At 33.6% G+C, this 21596-nt stretch overlaps 1 long non-coding RNA gene across 1 annotated transcript; it reads right to left on the bottom strand.

Annotated features, from left to right (window-relative positions):
• Positions 1 to 15810: 15810 nt before the first annotated feature.
• Positions 15811 to 21286, bottom strand: LOC143057694 (uncharacterized). Its single transcript, XR_012972795.1, has 3 exons — positions 20781 to 21286; positions 19517 to 19679; positions 15811 to 15972 (listed from the first exon to the last, which is right to left on the bottom strand). It is a non-coding gene; the product is annotated as an uncharacterized LOC143057694 (long non-coding RNA).
• Between the last annotated feature and the right edge of the window lie 310 nt (positions 21287 to 21596).

The raw sequence follows: 21596 nt of genomic DNA, 5'->3' as shown, positions 1-21596 counted from the left end.
TTGTATATTACAGCAAATAGAAAGTAAAATCACAAAAATACTGAATCCAAGGAAAATTCAAAATGGAAAGTGCTTAATTAAATGATAAAATCCAAAGCTCAAACACATCAAACGAATGGATAACAACTGTCATATTCCTGACAGATGTGTACTGCGAAAACAATTCAAGTATTATAAAGTTACAATTTAATTAAATTATCGTGGCCTATATGAAGTTTACTGACAGCAGTCTTTGGTTATATCATTGACGACAAGAATTTAAAATGATTCTTGGAGACTTTGTGTAGTTACCACAAACATTTAATACGAAAACATACGTACATCTATCTTCCCTCCTTACTAAAGAAACCTTTAATCATGGCATGCAATCAATGTCCATACGTTTGTACAATGCATCATATAGAGATGCTTCGACCTGCGAAAACAAACTATTTCAAAGTTACAATTTTAATTTCACCATCGTGGCCTCTATAAAGTTATTTACTGATGTAACAACCTTTGGTTATATCAATGACGACAAGAATTTAAAATGATTCTTGAAGACTTTGTGCAGACAGTTACCACAAACATTTAATACGAAAACGTGGCAAACGTATATCTATCTCCTCCCTTACCATGCTTACTGAAGAGACTTTTGATCACGGCATGCAATTGTCCAAACGTGTTTATAATGTAACAACTAGAAGTGTACTGCAAAAAAAAAAATCAAGTATTTCAAAGTTACAATTTAATTTCAACATTGCGGCCTATATAAAGTTATTTACTGACAACAATTCAGGTATTTCAAATTTACATTTAATTTCATCATCGTGGCCTACATATAAAGTTTTTAACTGCCAACAATCTTTGGTTATATCAATGACGACGGAGTGTTTCTTGAGACTTTGTACAGTAACCACAAACATTTAATCAACAGATCATCTTTACTCGTATATTTACAATGTATGAAAGTTTTGTCACAAAAGATTCCGTAACAGCAGGGTGTGTGCTATTAAACTGTGATTCTCTTCAACAGCTGATGTTTTATGGCAGATCGTATCTTAAGTTATGAAACTTATATATTTCTTATTTCTAAATTTCTAATCAAATCTTCAATTTTCCAATTCTAAATGCATTTATTTTACACCTTCACTGGATAATAACTCTTGATTTAATTTACATATATGACATTCTTTGGATTTTCTGCTATTTTGATATTAATATCATAGTTTTTATAATGTTATATACATATCAGAAACAAGTTATACTTTGTTGAAGTAAAACTTTAGTTTCTCTGCACTAATTTAATTCGTCCAAGTTTTATATATTTTCAATTTATATATATCATAGATATTAGATACTGAAATTATTGTTGTTAAAAAAACTTACCTATATGTTGCTTTAAACCTGAGTTGCAAAAAAAGTTATGAATTCCTTCCAATAATAAAATTTGTATAATCCATTTTCTTAAATTGTTTTGCGCATAAAAACAAATGTATCGGTTTTAAGATAGATCCTAATTGGCTGACCAATGATAAAGCCAATTACCACATGTCCATAATATGACGAGTGCCTCTGATTACCGACAGGTACGTACAGTAACGTAATAGCATATGGAAATATCGTGAAAACTGTTTTTGTAATAACTGAGATAACAAACGCCGCTTGGTACAGATTGAACTTAATATAGCTGTTATAATTATCACAGATTATAGCATAAAATTCAATTAATTTCTTTTTATAAAAAAACTCAGAAAACAGAAAGATCGGATGTTTTTGACTTGTCTTCTTAAAATAAAAAATGAAACGATGTTCGTCTGGTAAAAATTGAGTTCCTATGATGAAAGCTATTGATTTAATTAAACAGATCGGGTTTGTCGTAAAAACCTCAATTACTTTTATTAGCTGGTATAGAGAATCTTAAGCTAAACCCAGCAATTCACTTCAATATCCATTACTTAAGAAAACCACATCCGTTTTAGTCTTAGTAATCTCGCTCATTTGAGAGAATCTTTTTGTATAGCATTGTTAGTGTCGGTAAAATCTTTCTCTTAATCAACAGACTTTAACGGTTGCTTTGTAAGAAGTAAATAACTCAATTATCCGTATCAATCAAGCACAAGTTTTTCCCCATTGAGAATTGTATGAACTTAACAATCAGCAAATGTTCTGTCTATTCTATAATGATTAAGTAAAATAAACAACTCGCTCAATGATTTATTAAGAATTATGGTGATGACTATCGAGGCATAGATATATCTTGCAAATAATCAAATCTAAACAGAAGTCTAAGGCGATATGTTAAAAAAAACAAAAAATAAATGATCGAAAAAACAAACTAAGTACCGACAAAAAGACTAAAAAACAAACATAAAAAGAAAGACAAGAAGAATATGATGGTTATATTTTTTACATGACCGTTCTGAGGTTAATATCTTTAATTTGGTTTCAATTGGCGCAATTAGGAAACTTCCGTCTATGTTAGTGTAGCATTATGAAAAGAATATTGTGTGAAACAATACCATTCCCATAATGCAACATTGTTTTCTACAATAGTCCGTGTTGTTCAAGGATATTATTGTTTGGAACCAATTGGCGCAATTAGTAGCACGAGTTCGAATCCCGGCCAGGGAAGAACAACATTTTGCACCCGCTTTACAGATCTAACAATGTTGGGCTAATATTCAGACTTATAATTGGGTTTTTTTTTTTTTTATAAAGAAGAGTTACCATTATTATAAGCCACATATTTGACTCTGAGGTATCCGATGTGTATAGATACATGTACAATTGAATGATTCTATTTGATTAAGATTTAAATTCCTGCTGAATACCAATAATATATGATACGTTTTGTAGATAATCTTAATTAATGAGGTAAGAGGGCAAAATGTTGATTTATATTTCAGAAATTACTATAATAGTTTAACTGTTATGAGTACACTGAGTTTTTACTTAATTCACCGTGTCGGAGTCTTTCTTGTTTAATTCTATAATCGTGTGGCTTGAACTTACAGAAAGTACCTTGGTGATTTGGTAACAAGCACGTTTCAAATACAATACAGGTACATTTTACGTCAGAAAGACGTTTATTGTGTAGTCTTTAGAACTAGTTGGGTTACCATAATTTATTTTGGTAATCAGAAAAACTGGTAATTTTGCGCAAATCATTTTTGTCTCAAAATGGATTGCAAAGGATTCCAAAACTTTCAACTAAAACTATTCCAAAAACACCTTTGAAGAATTTTCATGTTGTTTCTGCTTATCTCAGACATGAGCAAGCAACAACCACTAAACTACAGCCCCTGAAATAGGATAGACACATTACGAATGTGGCCGGGTTCAACATGTTTGAAGGTAATATCCCTTTGTGTCTTTCGATTCTCTCTTATATGCAGGGTCCATTGTGCGTGTGGTGCGAATAATCGAACGTCTGCATGTATCACTACGTCTGCCAACACTGAGGTTGTGAGTTCGAATCCCGCTTATGGTAGGTGCAGCATCCGACTCAAATCATAATTGCATAGGATTGTCAGTCACCTCTTACCTCCATAACATTATGTGTTGTTTTCCCTGCAGAAAATTCAAAATGTTTTTCATTTGTAATTCATATTATGCATTCTATTTGGTAAGGGAATAAGGAATATGCATAATAGTCAATTCATTTGGAAGTTTCACATACATGAAAATTAAACTACCAATATCATTACTAAAGAGAAAAATTTCATTGGCTAACTTGATTCTCAAAAAACTTAAGTGTTCTTAGAAACCACTGTATATTGCTAGACCTGCTACTCAAAGAGATTTTTCTTTTAAAGACACTGATCTTCAATTTATCAGAAATCTTTGATTAAGATTTTTGTTTATTTTACTATTGTTTAGAAATAGAAGTTATAAGTAGAAAGTTAAATTGTAACGAAAAATACCCTAAGTACTACGTTATGAGACTAGTTAAGTAGTACGTATCATTTGAGACGACCATTATCACCACATTATCATTACCGTTCTCAACGTCCAAATTGGGATTTATGATTCTAACGACGACTTTGGTTGGTCGATTATACACTAAGCGGTAATATACAACATCTTTTTGCTTTTATCGGTCCGCCTTGACTGTACATCATAACGGTGTGTCAACACGAACCGATTAGGTTCATCTTTTTGCTTTTATCGTCCCGCATTGACTGTACATCGTAACGATGTGGTAAATATTTACCGAGTAGACCCATCTTTCTGCTTAAATTATCCCGCCTTTGCTGTACTGTGTAGCGGTGTGGTGAACACTAATCGGTTAGATGCATCTTTATGCTTTAATTGTCCCGCTTTGACTGTACATCGTAACTTAACACGTTACATGTTACTATTTAAGATCCAATATGATAAACCTACGTTAGCATTTGACTTACATATCAAATGACTTCTTTGACTTTCTTGTATCTTTCACCGGAAATAAATGCGTTATAACTGTGATCACCTCGTACTATAACACAAACCTTTATACCATTACATTTACCCATATCACATTCCATCTTTGTGGTTAAGTAAATTCAATTTCGGTTTCATTTCCTGACTTAAATGACAAAGCAATTCCCAATTTTCACGTATTTTATCATTCACGTCTATCACTCTCAAGCGATCACCATTATTATCCAATTTAGACATCATTTAAGTGTTTAAGTCATTGATTTTCTGCCGGCATACTCTTAATTCTATCAAAATAATAAAACATCGCAATGATGCTGATTTAAGTATTATTGACAGATATTGTTTCCTAAAATGAATGGTTACTAGGACGTGTAGAAGGGAAAGCATGAAATGAATGGTTACTAGGACGTGCAGAAGGGAAAGCCTAAAATGAATGGTAACTAGGAAGTGCAGAAGGGAAAGCCTAAATTGAATGGTTACTAGGACGTGTAGAAGGCCTTCAATGGAAAGCCTTGAATGAATGGTAACTAGGACGTGCAGAGGAGAAAACCTAATATAAATGGTTACTAGGACGTGCAGAAGGCCTTCAAGGGAAAGCCTTAAATGAATGGTAACTAGGACGTGCAGAAAGGAAATCCTAAAATGAATGGTTACTAGGACATGCAGAAGGGAAAGCCTAAAATGAATGGTAACTAGGACATACAGAAGGGAAATCCTAAAATGAATGGTTACTAGGACATGCAGAAATGAAAGCCTAAAATGAATGGTAACTAGGACGTGCAGAAGGAAAAGCCTAAAATGAATGGTTACTAGGACGTGCAGAAGGGAAATCCTAAAATAAATGGTTACTAGGACATGCAGAAGCGAAAGCCTAAAATGAATGGTAACTAGGACGTGCAGAAGGGAAAGCCTAAAATGAATGGTTACTAGGACGTGCTGAAGGGAAATTCTGAAATGAATGGTTACTAGGACATACAGAAGGGAAAGCCTAAAATAAATGGTTACTAGGACATGCAGAAGGAAAAGCATAAAATGAATGGTAACTAGGACATACAGAAGGGAAAGCCTGAAATGAATGGTAACTAGGATGTGCAGAAGGGAAATTCTAAAATGAATGGTTACTAGGACGAACAGAAGGGAAAGCCTTCTGATCCAAAAGAAGGAGAACAAGTCCTTTGAAGTTCATTTTTACGCCAAAATACAAATGTGTATATATGGAAATAATAAATTATAATGGTCCAACTAAGGATTGAACTTTGGAGTACTAGTACAACTTTCTGGTTGTCAGTCCAACATCTGACTTCCTGAATATATATAAAGGAAGAGATTAGGGTAATTGCCAATGAGACAACAACTAAAAAGAGACGAAATGACTGAACTGAACAACTATAGGTCATCATACTGCCTTCAACAATGAGAAAATCACATACTGCATAGTCAGCGATAAAAGGCCCCGAAATTAAAAAGTTGACACATTTTCAAACAAGAAAACTAACGCCCTTTTTAATAAACAAAAAAATAATATAAGAATAGGTCACCGTGCTATTTTTCAAGCTATGCGTTGTTGAAAATTGCATAAATTTGCTTAGAATGATCATGAAAAAACAAATGTTTGTGCTTAAAGAGAAATCTATGAGATAGAATTTTAAGTAAATTGTGGTAAATTTACCGTTAATTTTATTCATAGAGACTAAACTTTTGTATTTTTATTATTTGACATTATGCACGTCTTTCAACATAAGTTAATTTATTTTAATATGCACAAAACGTTCACAGTTTATATGACTATATACATCAACAGATGAAAGTTCACTATCTGAAAAAGGTAAAGTGTACGGAAACGTCACCATGCGACGTCCACAAAAAGGTCATCTTTTAAAACTGAGCAAATAAAATATGTTAAAAGACTCCATTTCTTGAGAAATGAATAATAAGCAAAGATAATGTCATTTTTTTTCTAAATATTTGAAGAAATAAAACAAAATTACCCGTAATTTATGATTCGGTATAGATTCAAAATTAAATTGGTGGAACCATATGGTGAATAATAATACATCTACAAAATAAACACAGAATGGGAACTTTTGTCTAGATCATAAAAAAAACGTAGGTGAAACAACTGTCAACATAGGTGCACTTTGGGTACCCCCACGTTATATATAAAATATTGAGATGTGGTATAATTGCCAATAGGGAGACAAAAGACAACAGAGTTGAAATATAACTGATATAAGCATTTTTATGTCAATGTACGATTACGAGGTTAACTTCCAATTGGCATATCTTTCTAAAAAATCGTTTGTAAGAGTCAGTGTCAACGTTTATGAACAGCAAATACAATTTATTAGTACTTAAATTGTTTTGTCCATTGCTAGGGGTTTTATTTTAGTAGAACTGATCGCGATTTCACAGTGCGATCTCGGGATTTATAGTACCCTAACAATGATTTAACGTTTCATTAAACATGTTGAATACTTTAACAATGGTATTTTCATAACAAACCAAATATACTTTGCGTATTGAAGAAAATATCAGAATACTTTAGTCCCACTCGAAGAAGCATCTGCTATAACGTTTTCATCCTAGTTATTATATTTTTAAAAGTACCAAAATATAGACATGATAGATAGATTCTAAGTGCTGAAGTTGTCTTTCTTTGTCTGTCTTCTTATTTACTTTACAGTTTTTTCCTTTGTTTGTCTTCATGCTTTAATGTTTTTTGGTCGCATGACATTTTGACAAGACTCCGCATGTATGCATCCCGCTATCGACTTAAAATATCATACTTGCTGGACGTACGTGTCTAGTGCAGGTGGGTCGCGATCTGTGATTCGGACACGAGAGGTTTGTTCAATGTTTAATATCTAAATTTTGTATAGCATTGTAGTTATTTTTTTAATTAATTTGTACTTGATTTGTACTAGTCCTTAAAAAGTATATACTTTATATACAATATGTTCTATCAACTACAATTTTTTTTTAAACTAACGTCTTTGTCAATTTATTATCAACTGCAATCACCTTTTTGTTTGCGTCTTTTTTAAAGTCTAATATCAACTGCAACACTTTTTTTGTTGGCGTCTTTGTTAGATTCATTTTTATATTTGTTTGAAAATTTAGCAAGTTGTGTGACGCGCTGCAGTGCATCCATTATTCATCTTTCATTTTTCAATAATTCAATAATGAATAATGAAATAATCCATTATTCACTTTAAAGTTTTTTAAACGTTTAGTGATGATTAATGAATAATAAAATAGTTTGTATTTCATTATTCAAGTTGAAATTTTTCTATGCGACAGTATATTCCGTATTTCTGAATTTGTCAATTTGGTTTTATGTAACATAAAATTATATTCAAATTAATGTAAGAACACACTTTGGTATATCATTTTATTATTCAAAATTGGCTATTTATTAATATTCACGCGTATTTAGACATTTCGGTCCTCCGTTACCCGTAATTACGGGTAATAGGCATTCCGGAACATATTGACTATATGCTTTTTTGTTCCTCTGTTGACAAGCTTTCAGACGATGTATAAGGTATATATCTGTTAATATGGACTGAAGGTTCGCAACAGTCCATTCTAATATTCAAAATAGCAGTCCATTATTCAAAATTGACTATTTCTTAATTTTCATGCGTATTTTGATATTTAGGTCCTCCGTAACCCCTCTAACAATCATTGCGGCACACATTGTTTCTAACCATTGTGTTCCTCTACCATTAAGCTTTAAATGGTTTCTAAAGTTTTCTGTAAATAGAAGTTGATTGGTCACTGTAGCCCGATCGATCATTCAAAATAAGCTTTAGCTTTTTCGTTTGAATTGTTTTACAATTGTCTTATCGGGGCCTTTTATAGCTGATTATGCGGTATGGGCTTTGCTCATTGTTGAATGCCGTACGATGACCTATAGTTGTTAATGTCTGTGTCATTTTGGTCTCTCGTGGACAGTTGTCTCATTGGCAATCATACCACATCTTCTTTTTTATCTTTTACTAAATGTTCACTCGTATTTCTCGTTAGCTTTCTCGTTTGAATTGTTTTACAATTGTCTTATCGGGGCCTTTTATAGCTGATTATGCGGTATGGGCTTTGCTCATTGTTGAAGGCCGTACGATGACCTATAGTTGTTAATGTCTGTGTCATTTTGGTCTCTTGTGGCCAGTTGTCTCATTGGCAATCATACCACATCTTCTTTTTTATATTTTACTAAATGTTCACTCGTATTTCGACATTTATGTCCTCCGTTACTCTTCTAATAGGCGTTGCGGAACATATCGACTATATATTTATTGTTCGTCTTTTGAAAAGCATTTGAATAACGTATAAGGTGTACCTATAAAAAGGGGTTGAAGTGGCACAGCAGTCCATTCCATTATTCAAAATAGCCATTTCATTAGGCCCTCCGTAACCCCTCTAAAGGGCATTATGGCACAATCGACAAGTCATATCTATAATTAGTGCACGTGGATGAAAAATAGCAAAGGTCCAGTGAAAATAAAGATTAAAACTAGATTTTGGTATTTTATTTTGATAAATGTTTTGGTATTGTGGTCGTCATACACTCACACAAGGAATTTATGTTCAAAATAGTAAGGGAAACCCTTTAGCTTGATAAAAAAATGAATTAAGTTTTCGATTAAATAAATTTTTATATACATAATATCATGTTCACACTGCATTATGTACATAAAAAATACCAGAACTTGCGACCATTAATTAATTATCTTAAATGACCTTCAAATTTCTGTGTCATTTGGTCTTTTGTGGAAAGTTGCCACAGTAACAATCATACCACATCTTCTTTTTTATGTTCATTTTTTTTAATTTTTTCACCGATCTATTTTATGGTTTCTGAAAATTTTCGACACTAACAATTTAAGCCTAGTATAGATCTATGGTGTCAGTTTAAGTTTATTTCATAACGTTGTGGCCATTTTTTTTAAAAGTATATAAAGCAACCAAATAAATCTTAAAAACATGACAACTTTGTTTTGTAAAACTAAGCATTTAATACAATAAAACTTCCATAGCAATCCTTGATAAACTTTAAATCAAAGTGATCATAAATCCCTTTTGGAAAAATTGGAGATGGAGGCGAAAGATACCAGAGGGAAATTCAAACTCATAAGTCTAACATAAATTCACAGAGCCATGGCTAAAAAGAAAAAAACTAGAGGCTCACCTTGGTCTATGTGAATATTAAAGGAAGCAGATGGATTCATGACAAAATTGTGTTTTGGTGATGGTGATGTGTTTGTACATCTTACTTTACTGAACATTCTTGCTGCTTAAAATTATCTCTATCTATAATGAACTTGGCCCATTAGTTTCAGTGGAAAATGTTAGTAAAAATTTACAAATTTTATGAAAATTGTTTAAAATTGACTATAAAGAACAATAACTCCTAAGAGGGTCAATTGACCATTTCGGTCATGTTGACTTATTTGTAAATCTTACTTTGCTGAACATTATTGTTGTTTACAGTTTATCTCTATCAATAATAATATTCAAGATAATGACCAAAAACAGCAAAATTTCCTTAAAACTAACAATTCAGGGTCAGCAACCCAACAACGGGTTGTCCGATTCATCTAAAAATTTCAGAGCAGATAAATGTTGACCTGATAAACAATTTTACCCCATGTCAGATTTGCTCTAAATGCTTTGGGTTTTGAGTTATAAGCCAAAAACTGCATTTTACCCCATGTTCTATTTTTAGCCATGGCGGCCATCTTGGATGGTTGGCCGGGTCACCGGACACATTTTTAAAACTAGATACCCCAATGATGATTGTGGCCAAGTTTGGTTAAATTTGGCCCAGTAGTTTCAGAGGAGAAGATTTTTGTAAAAGTTAACGACGACGACGGACGACGACGGACGACGGACGACGAAGGACGACGGACGACGACAGACGCCAAGTGATGAGAAAAGCTCACTTGGCCTTTTAGGCCAGGTGAGCTTAAAAGACAAACAGACAAACAATAGTTCACAAAACACAATTAGGAAAACTAAAGGTTGACCAACATGAACCCCAGCTTAAACTTGGGTTGATCTCAGGTCCCCGGAAGAGTAAGCAGAAATGCTCCACATGAGGAACCCGTCGTGTTGCTAATGTTAGTACTCACCCGGTAATGATTCTTAATCGGTAAATAAGTGAATTGTCTCACGGGGATATATAGCCAATTCGTAATCATGACAAATCCAACCACAGTGTTTAAAACTTTTATTACTAAACAAATGTGAAAGATATCAAATGGACTTTCAATCTAATAGGTTGAAACAAACTGATTAAACCGGGCAAATAAACGAAAAATTGACAAAAAGACAAACAGTATATAAAACATAACATACATAGTAAACTTAAATAAAGGCAACAGTAGTATACCACTGTTCAAAACTCATAAATCCATGGACAAAAAAACAAAATCGGAGTAACAAACTAAAACTGAGGGAAACGCATTAAATATAAGAGGAGAACAACGACACAACATTAAAATGTAACACACACAGAAACGGACTAAGCATTAGACAAAATCCTATGAGAATAACAAATATCAAATATAACATTAAAGACCCATCAACACAGATTCCAACAAAAACTAGGGGGTTTGTAATCCTGCTCCACATGTGGCATCCGTCGTGTTTTAAGACTCAGCAACACAGATCCCAACAAAAACTAGGGGGTTTGTAATCCTGCTCCACATGTGGTATCCGTCGTGTTGCTAGACTCAGCAACACAGATCCCAACAAAAACTAGGGGGTTTGTGATCCTGCTCCACATGTGGCATCCGTCCTGTTGCTAGACTCAGCAACACAGATCCCAACAAAAACTAGGGGGTTTGTGATCCTGCTCCACATGTGGCATCCGTCGTGTTGCTAGCCTCAGCAACACAGATCCCAACAAAAACTAGGGGGTTTGTGATCCTGCTCCACATGTGGCATCCGTCGTGTTGCTAGACTCAGCAACACAGATCCCAACAAAAACTAGGGTGTTTGTAATCATGCTCCACGGGGTTTGTAATTATGCTCTACGGGGTTTGTAATCCTGCTCCACGGGGTTTGTAATCGTGCTCCACATGTGGCATCCGTCTTGTTCCTAATGTAAGTACTCCCCGTGATAAATCTAACTCGGTAGGTTACATTTGGATCAGATTGGACGGTTACGACGATTGCAACATATCTATTGTTATCTTTGAATCAGATACTCGACAACAGTCAACCAACTCGTAATGGCGTCCATAAAATTGTTCGAAGGGATGATTTCGTCCCGGAGGGTATCACCAGCCCAGTAGTCAGCACTTCGGTGTTGACATGAATATCAATTGTATGGTAATTTTTATAACTTTCCTGTTTACTAAACTTTGAATTTTACAAAAAACTAAGGATTTTCTTATACCAGGAATAGATAACCTTAGCCGTATTTGGCACAACGTTATGGAATTTTGGGTCCTCAATGCTCTTCAACTTTAATTTGTACTTGTTTGGCTTTATAACTATTTTTTTCTGAGCGTCACTGATGAGTCTTATGTAGACAATATGCACGTCTGGCGTATTAAATTATAATCCTGGTACCCTTGATAACTATATTCAACATCGCATTTTGAACTGTGGTTTAATAGTTAATAGTGTCCTTTCAGCAGCAACCCTCTATTAACAAAATCATCTGGGATTGTGCTCTATATGAAGGCGCTCTTAGAATGCTGCTACATCGAAATAGACAACTTGAATCATCTATTTGTCGTAAATCTTTGTTTTTAACCAACCCTCATCGTCAATTTCTAGATGTGTTTTTTTTCCTTTATTTTCAATGAGATAAATAGAGAAAATCACAGTACGCGGGAATCATACATGTACCTATATGCGTTAGCGCTCTCTATATGTAAGGTCATGGTTGCTATGTGTTAACGTCATTGTATTTCAGCATTAAATCATCCATTTGTATAGACGTCTTTTTCTCACTTCATAACACAACGCATTCTACAATTATACGATCACGAGAAGATAGCTTTTGATGAAGTTGAAGTCCAATCAACTTGAAACCTCGTACACATGTTTCCAATTTTAATTCTTGTTTAATATACCTTTGAGTTCTGTATTTTTGTTACAACTATTTATTTGCCCTCATAACAATGATGTAAGATATATTTTTACTCTATATAGCTGAAGACATTGTTTGAATAAAAATTGATGTATTGCATTATTGGAAATATTAAGTAGATTTGTATGATACAAGCATTGCTATTGAGAAATCTGTTATATATATATCATTGACACTTTTCACTTTTTTTTCCTTTTGTTTCAAACATTTTTATATGTATTCGACAAAGTGTGCTTATTGACTCTTCCAAACATTATACCTTATTGTTTATGTTTTTTCTATTTAATTTCATGCGTCCATATTGCTCTTCTGTATTTATCTACATCAGTATTGGTCAAAACCAAGTATTTGAAAGTATAAGAAGTAATACAGATTCAGAGCTATATGACCAAAAAGGATTTGAAAGTACAATCACAAAAATACTGAACTCCGAGATAAATTCAAAACGGAAACTCAAAGTCCCTAATCAAATGGCAAAATCAAATAATAAAACACATATTTACATGTCCCAATAGGTCATTTCTGGAATCATGTCTTTCACTGAAAAAGATCGTCAATTTCGCACGCCGTTATGACGTCATTCACCAGATTGAAGGCGCGCCTGTATCCCTGCTCTATTTAAAGTTTCCAGCACTTTCATAATCGTCACTCTGTAGGGTTGTATAGAAATAATTAACGTTCCGTAAGTACAAAATCGTGATTGCCGTATGTCTGAGGGAGGGTGACCATCCTTTTAGATTTTAATTTCCCAAATATTTTGTGCAGTATAAAATTAATCTTTTTCACCCGTTTGCTCAACATGTGTTGGACATTTCTATGCATACATTTTTGTCACGTGGTGATGGAAGTCACATGACAGATTCATCTGAAACCCGTATCCCGGAACACACCTATGTCTCTGATGATTGATTGTCTGCACGTGAATATAATATAAATGTTGAACTGCACAATAAACACGTATTTAATTTTGTGTGCCCATAGGTAAGTTGCTTTAATCCAATTCAGTTTACTATATGTACATGTAAATAGATTTGTTTATGATTCATATCATGTATCTTCTTGTAATGTGGAGATTTTAGTGGCTGTGCTGCTTGCTCAAACCTTTCCATATCATATTAAATAAAATATTTTTGGCTCATATTAACGGTGCCAACGGCATTACGCAGAGGACAATATGCATTTCCCTAGCCAGAAACTCAATAGGTTTTGACGTTAAATAAATTACAACATCATCAACACGGTACTTTGGTTTGAACTTACGTGCAAATTAAGACAAAAAGAGGACGAACATATTGTGAACATCATAAGTATCAATAGAATGCTGTTGACATGACATGTGATATATGACACGATGCACCAATCCAGCTTTTTCCAAAGTTCTCACCGGGCATGACAATCTTTTCGTGCATTTACAGACAACTTCGGTAGCTTCGGTCAGACTGGTTACAAGACCCAAGTGTTGAACATAACGTCAAACTTCAACATCACTAGGTACAATCAATTAACTATGTTCGCTTCTCTTGTTTTAGAACTCTGCCAGATATTATGAATCCTCTGTTGTTATCCATGAAGTGCCATTTTTCGGCCCATTAATCCCTACTTTTCTTTTCAGAATTTTATAACATATAGTTTAAAATGTTATTTTAGAAAATCTCTTAAAATCCTTGTTATTTTTCATTATTTTTTTATGAGAAATTTCACCAAATTGAATGTTAATGCCGCATGTGGAGCAGGATCTGCTTACCCTTCCGGAGCACTTGAGATGGTGTAGTGGTTAGTGCATCAGACTACTAACGCAAGGGTTCCTGGTTCGATACCAGTTCCGGGGTGACATTTTCAGGAACTGAATTTTAGGCTCTCCTTTGACACCATTTGCGAATATGGTCTTGAGGAAACGATTATAGTCCGTCGGAAGGGGACGATAAATGGCGTTAAGTGTTAAGGGAGAGCCATATCTCTTGTAGGTAAAAAAAAAACCCTTGTCGATTTCGAAAAAGAGTAGGCTAATGCCGCTGAAAGGCAATACTCGCACCCGCGAAAGTTGCAATAACTTGTTTCCCAATCCACTTTAAATAAAAATGTTTAAAACAAAACTTGAGATCACTTCCAGATTTTGGATGTGTTCGTGTTGCTCAGTCTTTATTTTTTCTATGTTGTTTCTGTGTACTTTTATTTGTCTATTTGTCTTTTATATTTTTAGCCATAGCGTTGTCAGTTTATTTTCGATGTATGGGTTTTACTTTTCCTCTGGTATTTTTCGTCGCTTTTTTAAACTTTAAAGTTAAGAGAGAATTATTTCCAGCCAAAATTTCAATGGCTTATATCTCGAAACAAAGCACACAGAACCTTATTTTTATTCTGCATTTTTATTTTCTATAATCCTATATCAAATTACAACAGTTTTTTTAAAAAGCTTGTTATTTTAAAACATAGTAGCGAGCATTCTTAAAGGTTCAGTGAATCCATTACAACAAGCAATCATCTGTATGTTGCATGTCAGTATATATGTAACGTACTAAGCGACGTATTCAAATATCAACTGATAGAGAGTGGAAATATAGTAGGAATCACCTAACGCAGAACGAAATGTTATAATCGTTGAACCTTATATATGAAACCGTGTTTATCTTCAAATATGCAATTTAGCAACCAATTCAAACAATTTATGCATGCGATTTTGTTGGGAGGAACCTTAAATTATTAGTTGTGTGTTACATATTCCACATGGCCGTCAAAGATTCAAAGCTATAGTTATTTTTACTGATTTTTCTATTTATCTGTAGTGATGTCTTGTGTGATGAAATATTCTATGAAACTTCATGACTATTCCACTTACATTATTCTTTCTTTTAATTGGAGTTTTTATGTCTATTCATTGTCATTTTTCTCCACATTTGAGTTTTGAAAGTCCGCTTAGTATTGTACGCCCCTTTTATGCAGAATAAGAAAAATATATAATAATTTCTCTCCCCTTTACTTTTATTTCTTCCCTAGAATAAGTGTTTACTGGTATGCTATTTAATGCTATTATTTATTGAAGCACGTAATACGTCAGTGTGCAAGGGTTAGGCAATGCCGAACAGACACACATTTGGAAGGACAAAAGCACGAACGAACGAACGGATGGACGAACCGACTGAGGAATAAGTGTACTCTTTACTTATCACACATTTCGTTGTTTTTCAGAAACATCTAGCATTGACAACATCACATTGTTTAAATAATAATACTATGTGTGCAATATAGTCCTTATGTTGGAAATTTTATAGATAAAAAAAAGGAAATATTTTCCAATCCGTCCTAAGTGTGTGGTTATCTATTGTTTTAGTATCAAGTCTCAGAAGAAACATCCAATGCATACTTCCTTCTGTCTGAAACATTTAGTGTAATAGGTCCATCCAGGTGATAAAGACTGGGGGATTGCAGTAACAAGACCGGGGTCAAACGACAACAATTCACACCTGCAAAGAAATAGCATCCTATAGTTAGAAAATCATAAAAGATTAAACATACAAATAAAGGCAACAGTAGTATACCGCTGTTCAAAATTCATAAATCGATAGAGAAAAAACGAATCCGGGTTACAAACTAAAACTGAGGGAAACGTATCAAATATAAGAGAACTACGGCACAACAGAGACACAACACCGAAATGTAACACACACAGAAACGAACTATAATGTAACAATGGCCATTTTCCTGACTTAGTACAGGGTATTTTATGAACAAAATGGTGGGTTGAACCTGGTTTTGTTGCATGCCAAACCTCCCGCTTTAACGGCAGTGTTAATTTATAACATTAAAATGACAACATCACACGACAGGGTTACAATAAATAAACAGATAAATGGGAGAAAATATAGGACAGAGAAACATACGAATAACAGCCATCAAAAGGTAACAGGTTGAAAAATATTTTAATACGCCAGACGCGCGCTACGTTCACACAAAACTATGCTCAGATGATAAAAGTTTAAAAGCCAAAACAACTACAAAGTTGTAGATAGTCGAGGACCAACAGTTCCAAAAAGTTGTGATGCCAGGGTTATCCAAAAACATTATTATTATCAAGAATGATATAGTTTTGCAAACAGTAAATTTTATAAATTGACTATATAATAGATATTCATGATTAAACTGAAGTGGTGAATAGCTATAGAATAAAAACGCATACATTACAAAATCACAGCCCTGTTAGCCATAGTCAATGCAACGCCAAAAGTGACGTCACATTTAAATTTCTAAAACGTGTTCCGAAAATTAAGAAAGAATTTGGATGAAATTCAAGATTACATTTGTATGACTTATCTAACTTATATTAATAACAGTGAAAATTATAATACTAATTAATATTTAATTGTACTAGTAATTAGATAATTAATTGTATTATCTAGCTTTGTGGGTGTTTCTTCTGATCAAACTGCAATCCAAATATATCGTGTAAATTTCGTTGATCCAAATTCAAATCTACCTAATGAACTGGGTGAGTAGTTATCCCCAACACAACACACGAATACAACAGAAAAAAATACGATTTATAACTACAAATGTTAAGACATTTGACAAAATCAGATGACAACAACAAACACAACATCAAAACCCAACAAATTAATTTGGGATGGAAAAGTGACGTGCCACGTCTTTAAGCAATACGAATCCACACCCAGACAAACAGTCACATTCGGGAATAAGTCACGTTCGGTAATAAAAAGATCAGACGACGTAATAACAAACCACAATCTAACACGTGGTAAAAATGTCCATAGTTAGTTTGGACAAATATACATCGTATAGATCAACTAATTCGTGATAGTGTCCGTAGAATTTACGGAGTTTCATTTTTAATCTGTCCTCCGCATAACTTTGTTGGAGCAGTTTCTTGTTTAGGAGCACAATCCGGTATATGAAGTCCGTATAGTGTTAACAGCCACGATAATAACGTATTGATTGAGATATGTAAACACCATACGAAGGGGCAGAGGGTATGTTACTGCTGAGAAATGGGAAATTGATAATTGGTAAGTTGAAATCGTCCCGTTTATCATAGATTTCCGTGTGAAGTCGTCCATCTGTGTCAATATTGAGGAAAACATCAAGGTATGAAGCAGTCCATCTAGTATCAGTAGTATCCTTAATTTCAAGTTCACTGGGATATATGAGATGCAAGTATTGGCTGAAATATGGGTTATTCAGTGATAGGACATCATCAATATATCGGAAAGTGAAAATAATGAATTTCGCAAGGTGCTTTTTCTGTTTGTCCTTTAGAAGGGTTTGAATGAATTCTGCTTCATACGAGTACAAAAACAAATCGGCTAGTAGGGGTGCACAATTAGTACCCATTGGAATACCGATTGTCTGTTGAAATATGAATCCTCCAAACTCAACAAATATATTGTTAATCAAAAAGTCCAGCATTTTGATAATATCATCTTCAGTATATTTTCTGGTAGATTCAGTGTGGTTATTCACAAAATATGAATTATTGTAACCCAAAACAATAAATTTGTATCTATGAATCCCATTTTTATAGAAAAAGCTCTGTTTAATGAGAGTCGATCTTTCAACTGAGCATGGGGAATAGTAGTGTAAAGGGTAGAACAATCAAAAGTCTTTATGTTGCTGCAAAATTGCAAAGATTGTGATCGAAGATTAAGCAGTAGATCTTTCGAATTTTTGAGAATCCACATCTGGTTAACACCACTGGTAGAATATATCTCATCACAGTATTTTTGAAGCCCATCTTTAAATAAAGGCAACAGTAGTATACCGCTGTTCAAAACTCATAAATCCATGGACAAAAAACAAAATCGGGGTAACAAACTAAAACCGATGGAAATTCATTAAATATAAAAGGAGAACAACGACACAACACTAAAATGTAACACACTCGTTAACAAAACTCGTTTGAAAATTATTATCAAAAACAGTATAAAAAGAGATTTTAGGGACATTTGTAAGTCAATGAAAATCAAACAAACATACATTATATTAACCTTCTGGTGTCACTGCAATTTCTTGTTTCTATTGTAAGATTACCGTTTAACTGGCGTGTGAACCACAGCTCTGTTTATTTAAAAATTAGCAGTAATTCATCGTCGTTGATAATTCCAATGTTCCTGGGTATTTTTAAATCATAACGTTTTATGTTTTTCTTATTTTTTTTCGGGGAACTTTAGAGTTTATTAGCATAGATAATGTCCATTTACGTACATAATAGAATGAACTCTTGTGTTTTGTTCTGAAGTAGATAGTGTCGCACTGTCATTTATGTTCATATAACTTGGTGGGGGAAAACTTGTCTTTTGAGACTTAAGTCTAAAGTTATTGTGGAATCTTATTCACCCCTCTTTAAAAGCACATCTTCATGTTATGTTCTTGTATAAAAATTATTATAGCGGTTAAACTCCTTGGAATATTTTGATTTCAACCAAATGCTTAACATAATCAAAAACCTTCGAGATCTGTGCTTTAGATCACGGTGGTCTTGCAGTGGAAAAGAATAAGGATTCGATAAATTCGTTTAAAGGGCTTCATGTAAATTATTTCAATAAGGCGAAGAGCTATACATATATATATTTATGATTTTGAGAAATCCATGCACTCACTAATGATTCTTATGTAATCTAAAATTTATCAAGGGTACCAGGATTATAATTTAGTACGCCAGACGCGCGTTTCGTCTACATAAGACTCATCAGTGACGCTCGTATAACGCGCGTCTGGCGTACTCAACTATAATCCTGGTACCTTTGATACCTAGTTATAAAGATGATTATATTAGATGAAACCTTAGATCGACCACTTTTTTTTAGAGATCATTGTATTATATGTAACCTTAAATTAACATTTTTTTCAATAATATTTTATTCAATTTTATTGGTGTCGACCATTTTCTGGCGTACTAAATTATAATCCTGGTATCGTGGATAACTACCCAATACAGAGACAAACGATTCGAAATATATATATTTATTGTTGATATTTGTTTTATATTTATACTACCTTGAAATTTGAGAGCTGTAATTAATTCCTACGCACTCTGCCATCTTCGCACAAATAGCGATACATTGTATTTTCCCTGTGAAGACTACATCAAGATTCACCAAACTTGCTTTGTTGTCATTCTTATTGCAGTTACTGAAAAATCCAGTTGATTCATCTGCAACTATTCAAATCAAATTAATAAAGGATTTTATATCGAATTGACGTTTGTGAAACAGTGACTTCTTGTGTACTTAAATTCAAAGTAAAAATAATTAAGAGATGAGTCTTTTTTTTTAATTTCTCTCACTCTTTGGTTGAAAGACAAAGAACAAAGAAAATATTTAGTAGAAAAAGTCCTATGCATATAGATATGACAACATATGACTTCATTTCCTTATCTATTTCTTGTATTATTTACATATAATTTATGCTCAGAACCACATATTTTTGAATATATGTATATATACAGTAACGTATTCAGTAGATATACAAATTTTTTTTAATGTCGCCTCGAAATTGTAATAAATTTTCTCATTTTCCTGACCTTGATTCCATTTGCGTTAATTGTACATAATTTGTGTTATTTAAAATTATAGTTCGGATTGACATGAGAGATGGACTGTTATGTATTCTTATGTCTTTTTATACAATTTAGTTTTCCCTTTTTTGATGTGCTTTTGGTGAATGGAATTAAGTGCAGATGTTTCTTTTCTATTATATGTACATTGATAACGTCGTGAAACATCTCTTTATGATCAAATGTGATAATTGTTTAAATATCAATTAAGCTGATTGCTAAACCAACAATTCATACCAATTTCAAATTGCTACTATCTGAAATTCCCGATTTTGTACTGTATATATGGTATACAAGACTTAGTGACTTTCCCAAATATAACTGTGCAAGATTCATTAGCATATGAGACCACATTATGTCGATATATTTCACTACAAGTCAATAGACCACTTTCGAGTTTGTCCGTCACCGGAAAAAAATAGTCAATGATGCGCGCCTTTATGGCTTCATTTACCAGATAGAGGGGATGGCATGTATCCCTGCACTATTAATGTTCATCGAGCGTCTTAGCTTCATTAAGCAGGATACACTAGATATAAAGTTTTTCTGTAGGTACTTAATCAGAATTCCCTGATGACAGCAGTGCTGATTGTCAACAGTGAGAATTCAGTTTGCCCTAAACGTAGGAATGATGTTCACTAAAACCAAAGTTTTTGACGGAAATGCATCGAACTCGAAAGATGTCTTTTAGAGTGATGTACTTACCATCGATCTCAATTATCCACTCTCCATCATTATTTCTCGAGTAGATTCCTGCAGATCTAACTTCAAAGGGGTTCGGGTCGGTCCAACTGCATTGCAAGTTGTCACCAATTATTCCCCCTGTACCGAACTTTATAGTTCCGTCTTCCCAGCTTGCCCACAATAGTCGGTATTGATTGCAGTCTAAAAGTCCTACGGTATTAAACTTCTCGCTAACGTCATTGGTTTCAATACCATCCGATCGTCGGATTGCGGATATTGCATTTCCCCATCCCCCAATTAGAACTTCGTACCTTAAAGTTGAATCAGACATGATTTCCGAATTGGACATGAATAGCTTAGCTTGTAAACATATTTTTACTTCGAAGACTAATGTTTCAGTATTGTTGCGTCCATACTTTGCAAGGTCCGTTACATAATCAGTTATGACGTTAAAATCAAAGAAACCTAAAGGTTTGGAGTCCACCGTTCTGATTTGATATCGAACTCTTATGCCTGAAATCAATAGAAATACGTAATCCAAATACAAAAATGATACGTTTATAGATACTTAACAAAAGTACATAATAATACTAAAGAAATATCAATAAAAATATGTCATACAAAATTGCCCTACAGATATGGATACAGTACTTTAAACCGACAAACTGGTATTTGGAATGTGTAAGTTAGTTGTTGAATGTCCAATTAAGTTAAGAGGGGGGTGGGGGGTCAGAGAAAAAACTATGTGAATTAAGTTTTTTATCCTTCATTGAACTTTTGATGTCGTCCCTAACTTAGTACATATTTTTGAAACGTTTTTCAATATAACAGAAAGAC

The sequence above is a fragment of the Mytilus galloprovincialis genome, chromosome 13 (genome assembly GCF_965363235.1).
Source record: "Mytilus galloprovincialis chromosome 13, xbMytGall1.hap1.1, whole genome shotgun sequence".
Classification (NCBI taxonomy): domain Eukaryota; kingdom Metazoa; phylum Mollusca; class Bivalvia; order Mytilida; family Mytilidae; genus Mytilus; species Mytilus galloprovincialis.
Note: the sequence above shows the minus strand (reverse complement) of the source record. Positions and strands in the feature narration are given on the sequence as shown.